Genomic DNA, 13,767 nt, shown 5'->3' on the forward strand with positions numbered 1-13,767 from the left:
TTGATTGAACCTGTTCTTAACTTCTTTTGGATCAACTTTATTTACTTCAGTTCATTTCGGTGTAGTTTCATTCAGTTCAGTTAACTCAACTCATCTTCTCACAAATTAACTTTTATTTCAGTTCATTCAGCTCTTTTCTACTGAGAAGAATAAGGCCTTGAGTATTTGTATGATAGTGAGATAAGCGTGGTTAACCCTGAGATAAGAGCGAAAGAAAAGAAGAGAGAAAGGTAAACTTTATGATAAAAATGAGGCGAGAGATTAATTAGTAATTTAGGGGCAAAATTAAGCAACTCCAAATCACATACACATACACTTTATTGTTGTGTTCTTTCTAAACTAGATTATGAAACCAAATACATAATTAAATTTTTGGTCTGAACAGAGTTACAAGGGCCATTTTGGTTCTAACGTTGTTCGTCAAGTCATAAATATCATCACCAACTAAGGCAGTTGATGTTAGGGATAAAAAATACTATTTATCACTCCTGACGTGGCATTGTACTGACAGGAAAAAGCAGTAAAAGGGTGGACACGTGAAACGCAATGGTTGGTAGAAAGGGGGAGAGAAGGATAGCTGAGGTGGCACATTGTGGACCACAGGATCAAACAATAACAAACACAAATTGGGCTAAGTACAAACACACGTACGAAAAAGAAGAAAGAGTTGGGCTTTGACCTTTTCTAATAACCACTACCTATTTTCTTGGTAACCGTCCATGAATATAGGAGCATAGGCAGGAGGAAGTCTACCAACTTCAACCCTATTCTTGAAGACTATATAAAGCAAGAAGAGGACAACGTTCAGGGGGCATTCAGTGGAACTCGAGCAATATCAACACGACTCCTTCAAAATTCTTATCAACTATTGACAATAATTCATTAGCTAAAATCATTCTTGTATTTCCTTACTTGAGCATATTATTCTCGATCATAGTACAAATTTGGTGGGATTCCGACTCCCCCCGCGGTTGTTCCCACATCGGGTTTTCCGCGTCACCAAAAATCCTCCGTGTCGTTCTTTTTCATTCGTCTGCATTCCGTTATCCTATCATCGCATTTAAAACATAACCGGTATTAGATTAATCACTATCACTCACATAATTAATTCGTAATCGGTAAATTATTACCAAAACAGTTTGACGCCCACCGTGGGGCATAGTGATCATTTTCTATAGCCAAGCCTCGCAAAAAACCGAACCAAACAGCCATTACAATGTCCTGGAACCGACGAAATCCTTCCAAAGACCAGTATTTCAAATTTATCTTCTCAGCAGAATTACTTCGCATCTGCGGGGACTACCGAGTGCATCCCCGATCCAAATTAAATGATCCCCGCCAAAGATGTCGACCGAGCCATGCCTCACCTCAAAAACCACAAAGAGATTCCGAAGGCAACAGTGCATCCAATCGATCCCAAATCCAGCAGGAAAGCGGCCAAAGCAGAGGAGGCGAAGCAAGATATCAAAAGCCCGACCCAGGAAAGCTCAGGCGCAGAAGTTCTCCGAAGCAGAGGGTCCCCAGCACTCGATCCGATGCAGGTGATGATTCAGGGGATGGACATTCTGCGTCGGGCTGTTGAGGATCTGAGGAAAGACAACCAGAATATGATGGCTCAAATCGTGACGGCATCCCCAAACCAAAGATCGACCACTGAGGCTCCGGCCGAACCGGGTGGAGGACTGGGTCGACCAATCCCGTCAGAACTAGTTACCAGGCTGGATCTTGCAGGGGTAGCACCCAGCGAACCAATATAGCCAAGAGGATTGGGATGTATGTCATTTGATAATCCACCCGATCTGCGCAGCAGAAACAGTAACGCTTTATTTAGCACCCCTTCGGATCGACCTTCCACCCTTTTCGTACCCCCGCACACCGACACCAGGATGGCGATGCCTGGACTGTCTCCAATACAAAGAATTCCATCCTGCAACCAGTTCACCAGCAGAGCCTGGATCGGGGATTACAAAGCAGACACCAGGATGGCGGCTGGATCCATAGTCGATCAACACCAAGAACTTGATCACCCAAAGATCGTGCCAACTTTCTGAGCACCCTGGCTAGGAGGTACACCTTTGGTTCCTTCCCTTTGTTTCTAACCCTCTTGCAGAGCGGGTAATTACTGAGCAAAGAATACCGGGAGCCGAGGGAGCTAATGTATAGGATACCGTGTGTAGCCCGTCCGCCGGAGAAAGCGACCAAAGATAGCTACGCAGACTCACCTTTCGTGGATGATATAGCTCTAATCGGTGTTCCTAAAGGATGTGTGCCGCCAGCTATGACACTCTATGACGGGACCACATCCACTTGACCATATCAACCACTACAAGCGAGAAAATGATGGTGATAACCGCAATCGGATCTCTAAAGAAAGCTTGCATGTGCAAGGTTTCTGATCAACACTATCGAGCAGCCTGCGCATGGTTCGTCGGCTTACCGAACAAGAGCATATCCAAATTTCGCCGACCTAGTCAATGCCTTCAATCAGCAGTTTGCCAGCAGCAGAAAGCCAAAGAAGCAGACCAGCGACCTCTACCGGCTAGTGCAAGGGTTTGAGGAATCTACCCGTGATTACTTGAACCGGTTCAACAAAGAGAAGGTGTCAATTCCGAGGTGTGATATAGCAACCGCTATACAAGCCTTCCGCCGAGGGCGCACCAGATTCACAACTATACAAGGAACTAACCATGCATCCATGCACTACCTTTGAGGAGGTGCAATCGAAGGCGATTCTTTGTCATGAGGCCGAAGAAGACTCTGCGCTGTAAGAGGCACTTATGATTCAGACCCCAGATCCGAAAGGCTCCAAAGAGAGAAGAAGAGCGAAAGATCCAAACCCTACAGCAGGAGCGTGAATAAAGTTTCTGGAAATTCAGAAGGAAAGTCCGAAGCAGATCTGCCTCCGAAAGTAAGTGAGTATGGTTTCATTACCAACCTTGCAGGACTATTCAAAGCCTTGAAAGAGCTGGGATGCAGAGTCAGATGGCCAAAACTTCCAGAAGGAAACCCCAGCAGCAAAGACACAGGCAAAAAGTGTGAGTTCCACGGCAGCAACACTCACAACACCGATGAATGCCACTCCCTCAGAAAGGAAGTCAAATTCCACTATGACCAAGGAAACCTGGATCATCTCCTACCCGAAACACAACAAGAGTAAATTCACGGACCGAGGTTCGCCCTCCCCTCCTCCTCATTGCTCTAGAACTCGTGAATGTCATTACGGTGGATCGGAGCTGTGTGGGCTGACCTACTCAGCAGCTAAGAGGCACGCAACCAGGGCTAAGGGAGACAGACCAGAGAGCTCCTGCAGGGTTAACCACCAGAATCTGCCGTCAGTCACCTTCAACGAAACAGACGCAGGATCTACTCCTGAACAGCACCACGACGCTCTAATCATCACGCTTCCCATAGGAAATTGCAAGGTGAAAAAGATCCTGGTGGATACCGGAAGCTCCGTTAACTTGATCATGATGGAAACACTCAAAGGAATGGGATTCACCGAGAAAGATCTAGCAAAGAAGGCAATTGCCTTGGTTGGTTTCAGCGGCGAAACAAAGCACTCCCTAGGAGAAATCATCATCCCGACCTACGCCGGAGGTGTAAACAAACAGTTAAGGTATTTGGTTATTGATGGGCCCTCTACTTACAATGTAATCCTTGGCAGGCCCTGGATCCACGAGATGAAAGCAATTCCATCAACGTACCACCAATGCCTGAAGTTTCCAACACCTTGGGGGGTGCAAGAAATACGTGGGGACCAGGAAGAAGCTAAGGATTGCTACAAGGTGGCTCTGAAGCCGACAATAGGTTCGCCCGCATAGCAATTACAGAGCCAGCGCATCCAGGACGAGTACATTGAGCCTCAGCAGGCAGAACTAGACGAACTCATCCTGGACTCGCTGCATCCAGAACGAACTGTTCTCATTGGATCTGAGTGTAGAGGTAAGATTCGTGAAGAACTCGTTCGGTTGTTGAGAACTAACATAGATTGCTTTGCTTGGTCACATGATGATATGATAGGGATAGACCCAAGTGTGATAACTCACAAGCTAAGTGTGGATCCAAGCTATAAACCTGTGCAGCAGAAAAGAAGAAAATTTGCTTCTGAAAGAAACCAGGTCATAAATCAAGAAGTAGATAACCTGCTTGCTGCAGGAAAGATTCGTGAAGTAAAGTACCCAGAGTGGTTGTCTAATGTGGTAGTGGCCCCAAAGAAAAATGGCAAGTGGAGGGTCTGTGTCGATTTCACGGATTTGAACAAAGGTTGCCCAAAGGATCAATTCCCTCTACCACACATAGACGCCATGGTAGATGCTACTGCGGGCCACGAGATGCTGACATTCCTGGATGCCTGGAGTGGGTATAACCAGATAAAGATGCACCCCAGTGACCAGGAAAAGACAGCGTTCAGATCCGAAAGAGGTATCTATTGTTATAACGTCATGCCTTTTGGACTGAAAAATGCAGGATCTACCTATCAGAGGCTGGTGAACATGATGTTTAAAGAACAAATAGGCCAAACTATGGAAGTATATATAGACGATATGGTCGTCAAATCGAAGCAGGCTTCACAGCACCACCAGCACCTGGCAGAAACTTTCAATACCCGCAGAAATACCAAATGAAGTCAATCCTACGAAGTGCACCTTCGAGTATCCAAAGGAAAGTTCCTAGGGTACATGGTGACCCAGAGAGGGATAGAGGCCAGCACCGAGCAAATAAGAGCAATTCTGCACTGAATCACCGCAGAAAACCAAAAGACGTCCAAATACTGGACGGAAGAGTGGCAGCCTTAAACAGATTCATATCTAGATCTTCGGACAGATGCAGGCTATTCCATGATATACTCAGAAAAAGCCAAAGATTCGAGTGGACGGATGACCACGAGAAAGCATTTCAGGAGCTGAAGCGTTATCTCAGCACCCCACCTCTCCTGTCGAAACCAGAGCCAGGAGAACCACTTTTCTTGTATCTGTCAGTCACAGAAGCAACAGTCAGTGCAGTGCTAGTACGAGAGCAGGAGGGATCACAGCATCCGGTATACTACATCAGTAAGTCTCTGCTTCCGGCAGAGACCAGGTACACATCACTAGAAAAACTTGTCCTTGCACTAGTTACTGCATCCTATAAACTGCGTCCCTACTTCGAGTCTCATACTATTTCTGTGATAACTAATTATCCTCTTAAAACTATCATGAGAAAACCAGAATTGTCAGGACGTATGGCTAAATGGTCCGTGCATTTGAGCGGGTACGATTTGAAGTTTGAACCCCGTACGGCCATAAAGTCTCGTGCTGCGCGGACTTTGTGTCTGACTTCTGCCCAGCACTCCAGACCCAGGCCGAACAAGACATCCTGAATCTGGAAGAAGACAAAGGAGAACAAGTATGGGAGTTACATGTGGACGGAGCCTCAAACGCCAAAGGAGCAGGAGTAGGGCTGGTCCTCAAATCACCCCAAGGAGACCTCATAGTCCAGGCCGTACGATGTGAATTCAAAGCCACAAACAACGGCGAGAATATGAGGCACTAATCCTGGTCCGGTCCGGCTGGCTCGATCCGAAAATCGACACCTTCGGGTTTGTAGTGATTCTAAGCTTATAGTTAACCATGTTAATGATCGCTGAAGCCAGGGACCCCAGGATGATGGCATATCTAGATATAGCAAAGGAGCCGAAAGTCGGGTTTGTCACATTCAACATCAAGCAAATCCCCGGGGAGAATGCGAAGCGAGACGCACTAGCCACCCCCGGGGGCAACCTTCAAGACAGAACTATCTCCACGATACCAATTGTCCACGTCTTTGGAGCCAAAGAACGCTAAAATCTCAAAGAGGAAGCGAAAAAAGTGTCTTTGCACTGCAGATGAAGAAAATACTCCAGACTGGAGGAAACCCTACCTAGACTGGTTGCAGAATGACGTCCTACCAGCAGATAAAAAGGAGGTAAGGGGCTTTAAAATGAGAGCATCCAGATTCCTACTAATAGAAAATGTTCTTTTCAGGAAATCCCTCGCTGGACCCTACCTCAGATGCCTGGATCGGGAAGAGTCTCAGGTTGTTCTGCATGCTCTCCACAATGGAGAATGTGGAAACTATGCAGGGGGCAGGAGCCTGTCCAACAAGGCACTGAGGCAGGGATACTTCTGGCCTACAATGCGCAAAGATGCCATGGAATTCGCAAAAAGATGCGACGCTTGCCAGAGGCACGCCCATGTTAGCCACCAGCCAGCAGAGCCTCTGCACCAGGTTATCTCACCATGGCCTTTCATGAAGTGGGGGATGGATATCGTGGGACCACTACCCAGAGCACCAGGAAATAAAGTCTACATGCTCGCCATGACAGATTACTTTTCCAAATGGATAGAAGCAGAATCATTCTCCCAGGTTACAGAAACCCAGGTGATATCTTTCATTAAACGCAATATCATATGTAGGTTTGTCATTCCATCTGAAATTATATGCGATAATGGGTCTCAATTCATTGGAAATAAGACGGAAGCTTTTTGTGCTAGGTGGAATATCTCGTTGCAAAAATCTACTCCCAGGAACCCCCAGTCCAACGGACAAGCCGAATCCAGCAACAAGATTATCATTGAAAACTTGAAAAAGAAACTAGAAGAGATTGGGGGCAAATGGGCAGAAGAGCTACCTCTGGTTCTCTGGGCCGACAGAACCACACCAAAGGTGGCAACGGGGCAAACCCTCTTCACCGGTGTTCGGAGCGTATGACGGTCATCCCATATGAAGTCAGGGTCCCAACCCACAGATATGGATGCATCACAGAAGACCGGAATCAGGTGGAAATGGCAAGCAGCCTGGACACGGTAGATGAACTCAGAACCAGCGCCCAGATCAGGATGGCTTCCTACCGACAAACTGTGGCTAAAAGCTACAACAAGAACGTAAAAGTAAGAACTCTGCAGGTGGGAGATCTGGTCCTGAGGAAAGTCTTCCAGAATACCAAGAACCAGTAAGCAGGGAAATTCGCCTACAATTGGGAGGGACCATATCAAGTAGAAAGCACAGTTGGAAATGGAGCCTACCGACTCATGACTATGGAGGGGCAAATGGTTCCCAGATCCTGGAATATCACCCACTTGAAAAAATATTTTACTTAAGTCACCAGCATGGTCAACAACTGGGTACTCAGCCTACCATATACAAATCCAAATTGGCCAGTTCTAGATATTGCCTTACATATTTTCCGCTCTCAATAGAATATTTTTCTGTCTCCGAGTATCTTTATATCCCCTCATCTTTTTCTGGCCCTAAAGACATTTTCTTGCTTCTAAAATATCTTTCTATTTTTAAATATTTTTCTGGGTCTGGATATCTCCTGATTCTGAATATTTTCTGGCTCCAAAGCGTTATTTTTGAATTCAACATTTCTGGTTCTAATAGCCTTGCTCGTATTTTAATTCTAACAAGTTTTAAAGTGTAAAACCACCTTGAATAAATTAAATTTTTTCAAGTAAGCCAAGGAAATAAAATGCAAACTAATCTGGCAGATCCTGTATGCATTACAGAAGGCGTGTGTCCGTGGCTAAGCACGTACAACCAGGACAACCAGCCTCCCGCGATGCATTAGCACCCACGCAAGCCTGGCTCCTCTGGACGAGTGGGCATACTAGACCCCTTAGCCAGCAACCTAACAACGATGGCCAAACAAATGAAGTGCATGCACAAATCAAAGCACCAGAAACGGTACGACACAAAGAGATAACCAGCAGAAAATACTTAAGTCGCAAAAGCAAAGTACGTCTGGCATCAGAACCAGACCCAAATACATAAACTGTTCAAAATAAAGATGTTATGCCCCGTAGGGCCAAAAACTAACTAAACCTAGCAAAGTCTTTCAGGTGCAAAGGAAAACTAATCTATGTCAATATGCTCCACAGCTTGACTTCGTATGCGGCCGAGCATCGAGAGCGAGAGAATTCACCTCTTCCTCGGCACTGGTCATCACAGAGAACGAGACGGCTCCACCAAGCCACCAATATATCCAGATTCAGACCGTCCGGAAAGGTAGCAAAACGAGCCTCCCTCTTGGCTCCTAAATCCCGGGCCGAATGCTCCCCCTCTCGAACGTGTTTATACAAACATCTTCGTTTCCCGAGAGCAAAGATAGGACAGAGCATCAACTAGAGTCCTTTTCAACTTCTGCACATCAGAAGCCTTCTCCTCCTGAATCTGGGCAGCACGAGCCTCTGCATCAGAAGCACGTTTCTCCACCTCTGAGATACGCCTCTCGCCTTCACACGCTTTCAAAGATCGCCACCTTCTCTTTAGCATCGCACCTCCTTCTCAAAGATCGCACTTTCTTCTCAAGACTGTAAATCCGCTCTTGAAAGAAGAGAAAGACTGCTCGCAAACTCGCTTTCCGAGTGGCCTCCTCCAACAAAAACTGGGACTTGTTTAGATCACTGAGTCTTAAATCTTCACTATCCTCATTGGCTTCTTTCGCCAACTTCCGAGTTTCGCATTTTCGCTACTGTGAGAGGCACCTTCTCCCGCAGATACGGGGCCATCTCGAAAGGACTGGTGCACCGAACAAAGCGTCAAAAAAATATATATATATATATATATATATATATAGCAATGACCAATGATCGTTTACCTCAAAAGAATGCTCGTGAGCACGATCCACCAAGTCGTGCAAAGGATTGCTATCCAAACAAGCACTCTAGGAGCTGGAAGAAGCATCTGGCTCATTAAGTCCAAGCTACTCGTAGACTTAGCCTTACCAAAATTGTCCGGAAGTGTAAAAACAATAACCCCTGGAGCAGATTTGGAACCGTATAGCCCGAAGGGGAGCAAGACTAGAAGCGTAAGTAGCCCTGAAGCGGAGCGGCTTTCTGTGAAGCGATAGCCCCAGAAGCGGGAGCGGCTCTAGAAGCGAGGAATAGCTCCGAAGCGTGGATGGTTTCGAGACGTTGGAATCGCACCGACGACGCATAGTCAGGCGTAACCGGAATGACTTTGGAAACCGAGCATCTCGTAGCGACAAACCCGTGCCCAGTAATGGAGGCCTCACAAACCCGAGGTGTGTAGCTTCAATAGGAGTCTGCTCCTTAGCCCGCCCACGAAAGATATCTCCTTTTGGGACGAGGTCCGAACCGGGGCGAGTAGATTTTCTCTTCTCAGCAGGCTTGGGGGCAGCCGTAACTTGCTCTTTCACTCTCTGAGCCAAAACATCTTGCAGTGAAATTCTAGATTTTGCAGAACCTGGAAGCAAAAAAGATTAAGTCGAACCGGATATATGAAAAATCCGGAAATGTAACCAAGTCAAAAAGGGGAAGAACAACGTACTAGTCGACATTGAATCTTTTTCTTCAGCAGCCATTTTCTTCACCACAGCAGCAGAATCCTGAACCAGATTGGGAAAGGTCCTATTTTCTGGAGGTGGACTGAATAGCTTGGAAAGAGATGCGGTTCTGTCAGGAGACAAAGGCAAGGGGCACAAACCTGCACAAAAAACCAAGTAAGGAAATATAAGCATCAAAGAAAAATACACAGAATAAGGGCATGCAAGTACCGCCTGATCGCTAGACACCGACAATGTAGTCGATCGGAGGAGGAAGAGTGTCAATTTTCACGAAAATAAAGCGGAGAACCACTTGCCATCATCCTACTTCACGGGAAGATGATGCAATTCTTTTCCCCGTCTCGAACCCGAATGGTCACTTGACCCCGAGCAAGGGACCTGACCGAGAACAAGTGTGCAAGGTCCGGGAGACCAATCTCATAACCAAAACGGTTATTCATAGCATCAATCGCAAGCAAGGTCCACCAAGTATATGGAGCCACTTGGCAAATAGCCAAATGATTCAAGTTCAGATACTCTTGAACCAGAGGAGGAAAAGGAAACCTCAAACCCAGACGGAAGGCATATTCATATAAACATATCCACCCCTCCCTCACTGAGTCGGCTTTCTGGCCAGGGGTTGGGATGTGAAACACCACATCGTCAGAAAAACCAAAGGTTTTCTTGATATAATCAAGATCCTCGGAGGTAAAGTCAGAATCACAAGAATGTTTGGTGGAAAGGACGCCACCGGAGAGGAAATCATCAGACGGCATCACTGGATCCGAGGCCGAGGTTGAAGAAACGGATTTTTGTGACATGATATGCAAAGAAATGAAAAGAAAACGAAGTTGAAGACAAAGTACCTGTGGAAAAGCAACCGGCAGAAGGAGAGAAAGTTTTTAGGAAGAAGAGATGAAGGTGATTGATGGTGATGGAGAAGTGAGAAAGTGGGGAGTTTTGGGGAATACCGAGGGGATATAAAGAGAGGGGAAGAGTTAGTGGGAGAGTGGGATAGTAATTGTGGCGGTTGAAGAGCTATTAAGAGGAGAAGTTGTAGAAACCGAGATAACTGCTAGAACTTCGTCAGTTCTCCGCAGCGCAACAGAAATTCCCGCCTAAAAATATTTGAGACGGAAATTTGGGGGCAATTGTTAGGGATAAAAAATACTATTTATCACTCCTGACGTGGCATTGTACTGACAGGGAAAAGCAGTAAAAGGGTGGACACGTGGAACGCAATGGTTGGTAGAAAGGGGGAGAGAAGGATAGCTGAGGTGGCACACTGTGGACCACAGGATCAAACAATAACAAACACAAATTGGGCTAAGTACAAACACACGTACGAAAAAGAAGAAAGAGTTTGGCTTTGACCTTTTCTAATAACCACTACCTATTTTCTTGGTAACCGTCCATGAATATAGGAGCAGAGGCAGGAGGAAGTCTACCAACTTCAACCCTATTCTTGAAGACTATATAAAGCAAGAAGAGGACAACGTTCGTGGGCATTCGATGGAACTCGAGCAATATCAACACGACTCCTTCAAAATTCTCATCAACTATTGACAATAATTCATTAGCTAAAATCATTCTTGTATTTCCTTACTTGAGCATATTATTCTCAATCATAGTACAAATTTGGTGGGATTCCGACTCCCCCCGCGGTTGTTCCCACATCGGGTTTTCCGCGTCACCAAAAATCCTCCGTGTCGTTCTTTTTCATTCGTCTGCATTCCGTTATCCTATCATCGCATTTAAAACATAACCGGTATTAGATTAATCACTATCACTCACATAATTAATTCGTAATCGGTAAATTATTACCAAAACAGTTGATATCTACAAATACGTACTTAATTAATTATTACGGTGTAGAGTAGTATCTGTAATACTCCGTATTTCATAATAATAATAATAATAATAATAATAATAATAATAATAATAATAATAATAATAATAATAATAATATTTTATTTATACGAGTTATGTTGAGACGAAATAATAATGATTATAATAATAATAATAATAATAATAATAATACATTATACATGTATTATACTCCCACCGTATACATATATACTCCCTTATCCTTTTTCACCCAACCCTTATTATTTCATTCATTATTTTCACCACACAAAATTAGAGAGAGTCTTAGAGAGAAAACAAGAGAGAAAAAGAGAAGAAAGGAGATCGCCTTTTTGTCCCTCCGCCTTGAGATCGTAAGGTAAACCGTCTTATACTAACTTTTATATTATTTTATTCATACCGTTGACCCGTCCCAACCTTGACCCATCTCTAACCCGTTTTTGACCACCAATGGACCGTCGTTGACCGCCCATTTTGGGCTTTGACCGAGTATATATAAAGGTTATAGCTGTTTTGTTCGACGGTCTTAAGACGAGTTTTTTACCCACCTTTCGTGGCTTTTTTGGGTGAACCTTGGGTGGGTTGTGTCGAGGGTAGTGAGGAGGAGCTAGTGGTGGTCTTGGTTGGTGGCTAGGGTGGCTGTGGTGGCCAAAATCTTGGGTAGAAGGTGGGGTGTAAGGACAATTTTGTTGTTTTATGTTGTTGTCGACGGTGTGCTGCTGGCTGCCGTAGTTAGTGTCGGGTATAGGGGTGGTCGGGTAGGGCGACCACCGTGTCTAGGTGGGGCGACGATGGTGAGGTTGGTGGTGGCCGGAGGGGTGTTGGGTTCTGTGCATGCGTTTGTGTTATGGTTGTTGCGGGTTGTTGTTGTCATTATTGTTGGCCGTGGCTACTGCCAGCCGCGGTCCACCGTGGCTGGTGGTGGCGGCCACGGTGGCGGCAGTAGGTGCTAGTGGTTGGTTGAGTCGGGTTTTGGGTTATGAGTATAAGGCGAGTTTTAATTATTCGTATACGTATTTGTATAAATATATTAGTATATTTATACATATTTGTATAAATATATTAGTGTGATTATACGTATTTGTATGCGTATTAGATTAGTATATTTATACGTATTTGTATACGTATTTTGTATGATTAGATGAGTATATTTATACATATTTGTATGATTATCGTATTTTAGGAAATGGGTTTTGTGAGACGGTTTTACGAGACGAGCCTAGCCTCTGTGACAGGTTGCTTATGCAGATATGCTTTGAGGTAGGTTTATCCTACTCAGTTTCATTGTCGTATTTATTTATTAAATGAGTCTTTTGGTCATTTAATTGCATAGTGTGAGTCGTATTGCATGTTGTTGGTCATGACGACTCGACGAGTCGGGATATTTCAGGAACTGGTATCCATGACATGTTTGGCATGTCATAGTGTATGTTGTCTGTCATGCATTTCATATTGTGACGGTTGTGATTATATATGTTGGAGGATTCGTGTTCTTGTTATTTGGAGACGTAAGACGGTTGGGAGACCGTCTTACGCTTAAGTCGCCTCTTGGAGCTTCCCACTCCAAGAGGGATGTGCACATTAATGGCTTGAATTACGGAGGGACTCGTGTGGTTGAGACACGACGTCTGGCAGGGGATCCGGTTGGCTTCCGGACCCGGTACGTCTAGGCGTGTCCTGATACCTGTTTGTGGTTATCGGTATGTCTGGGCGTGTCCCGGTACTAGTTTGGTTGTCGGTATGTCTGGGCGTGTCCCGGTACCGTGGTGGAGGTTGCTTGACAGTGGTTCATTCATATCATAGTCATGTCGTATGTTCACACACTCGAGTCGAGTCGCACTTTATTTATTTAATGAAACTGACGTTTGTGTGTCTGTGCATTGTCACCTATCTCTTTTGGGGGTGACCTGTGTCGATCCATATGATATCCTTTGGTCATATAGGGAGCAGGTGAAGTTCAGGTTGTTTGGATAGTACGCGGGAGACGGGACGAGCTTGATGATATCACGAGACGAGTCTAGTTGGCTAGAAGAGTATAGACGTCATGAGTTGTATTTTATTTATTCATTTGCTTACATTTATGTAATTCATTAAACATTACATTAATAAAATGTTCTTTGATTGGATTTTTGAAACACTACCTCGGTAAACCGAGATGGTAACGCTCCAATTATATTGGCCGAATAGTTGGGGTGTTACAAAGTGGTATCAGAGCGACGATTTTGGAACCTAAAACCAATGAACCAAAAATGAACCTAGGAGAGTCTAAGTAAAATGAACCCGACATGAGTACAATAGGAGATCGGTTTTGGATGAGTAGGCGCCCTCATATCAAAGCTAGTGCCTATCGTCTCAGTTGGACACTACGTGGGTGGTTAGGTGAATGGGAACCGTTATGTGAACCATGATATGAATGCATACATGTTATGGTATTAATGTATATTTGAATATGGCATAAGATATGATCAGGCATGAATGCATGTGTTTTGTGTCTCGTAATAGGTTTACAGTATGGTAGAATTGTTTATGTGGAATATGATAACATGTGATGAATGGATAAGTAGATTCCTGTGAGTAGTATATCATAGATATGATTG

This window comes from Silene latifolia, chromosome Y, assembly GCF_048544455.1.
Source record: "Silene latifolia isolate original U9 population chromosome Y, ASM4854445v1, whole genome shotgun sequence".
NCBI lineage: Eukaryota > Viridiplantae > Streptophyta > Magnoliopsida > Caryophyllales > Caryophyllaceae > Silene > Silene latifolia.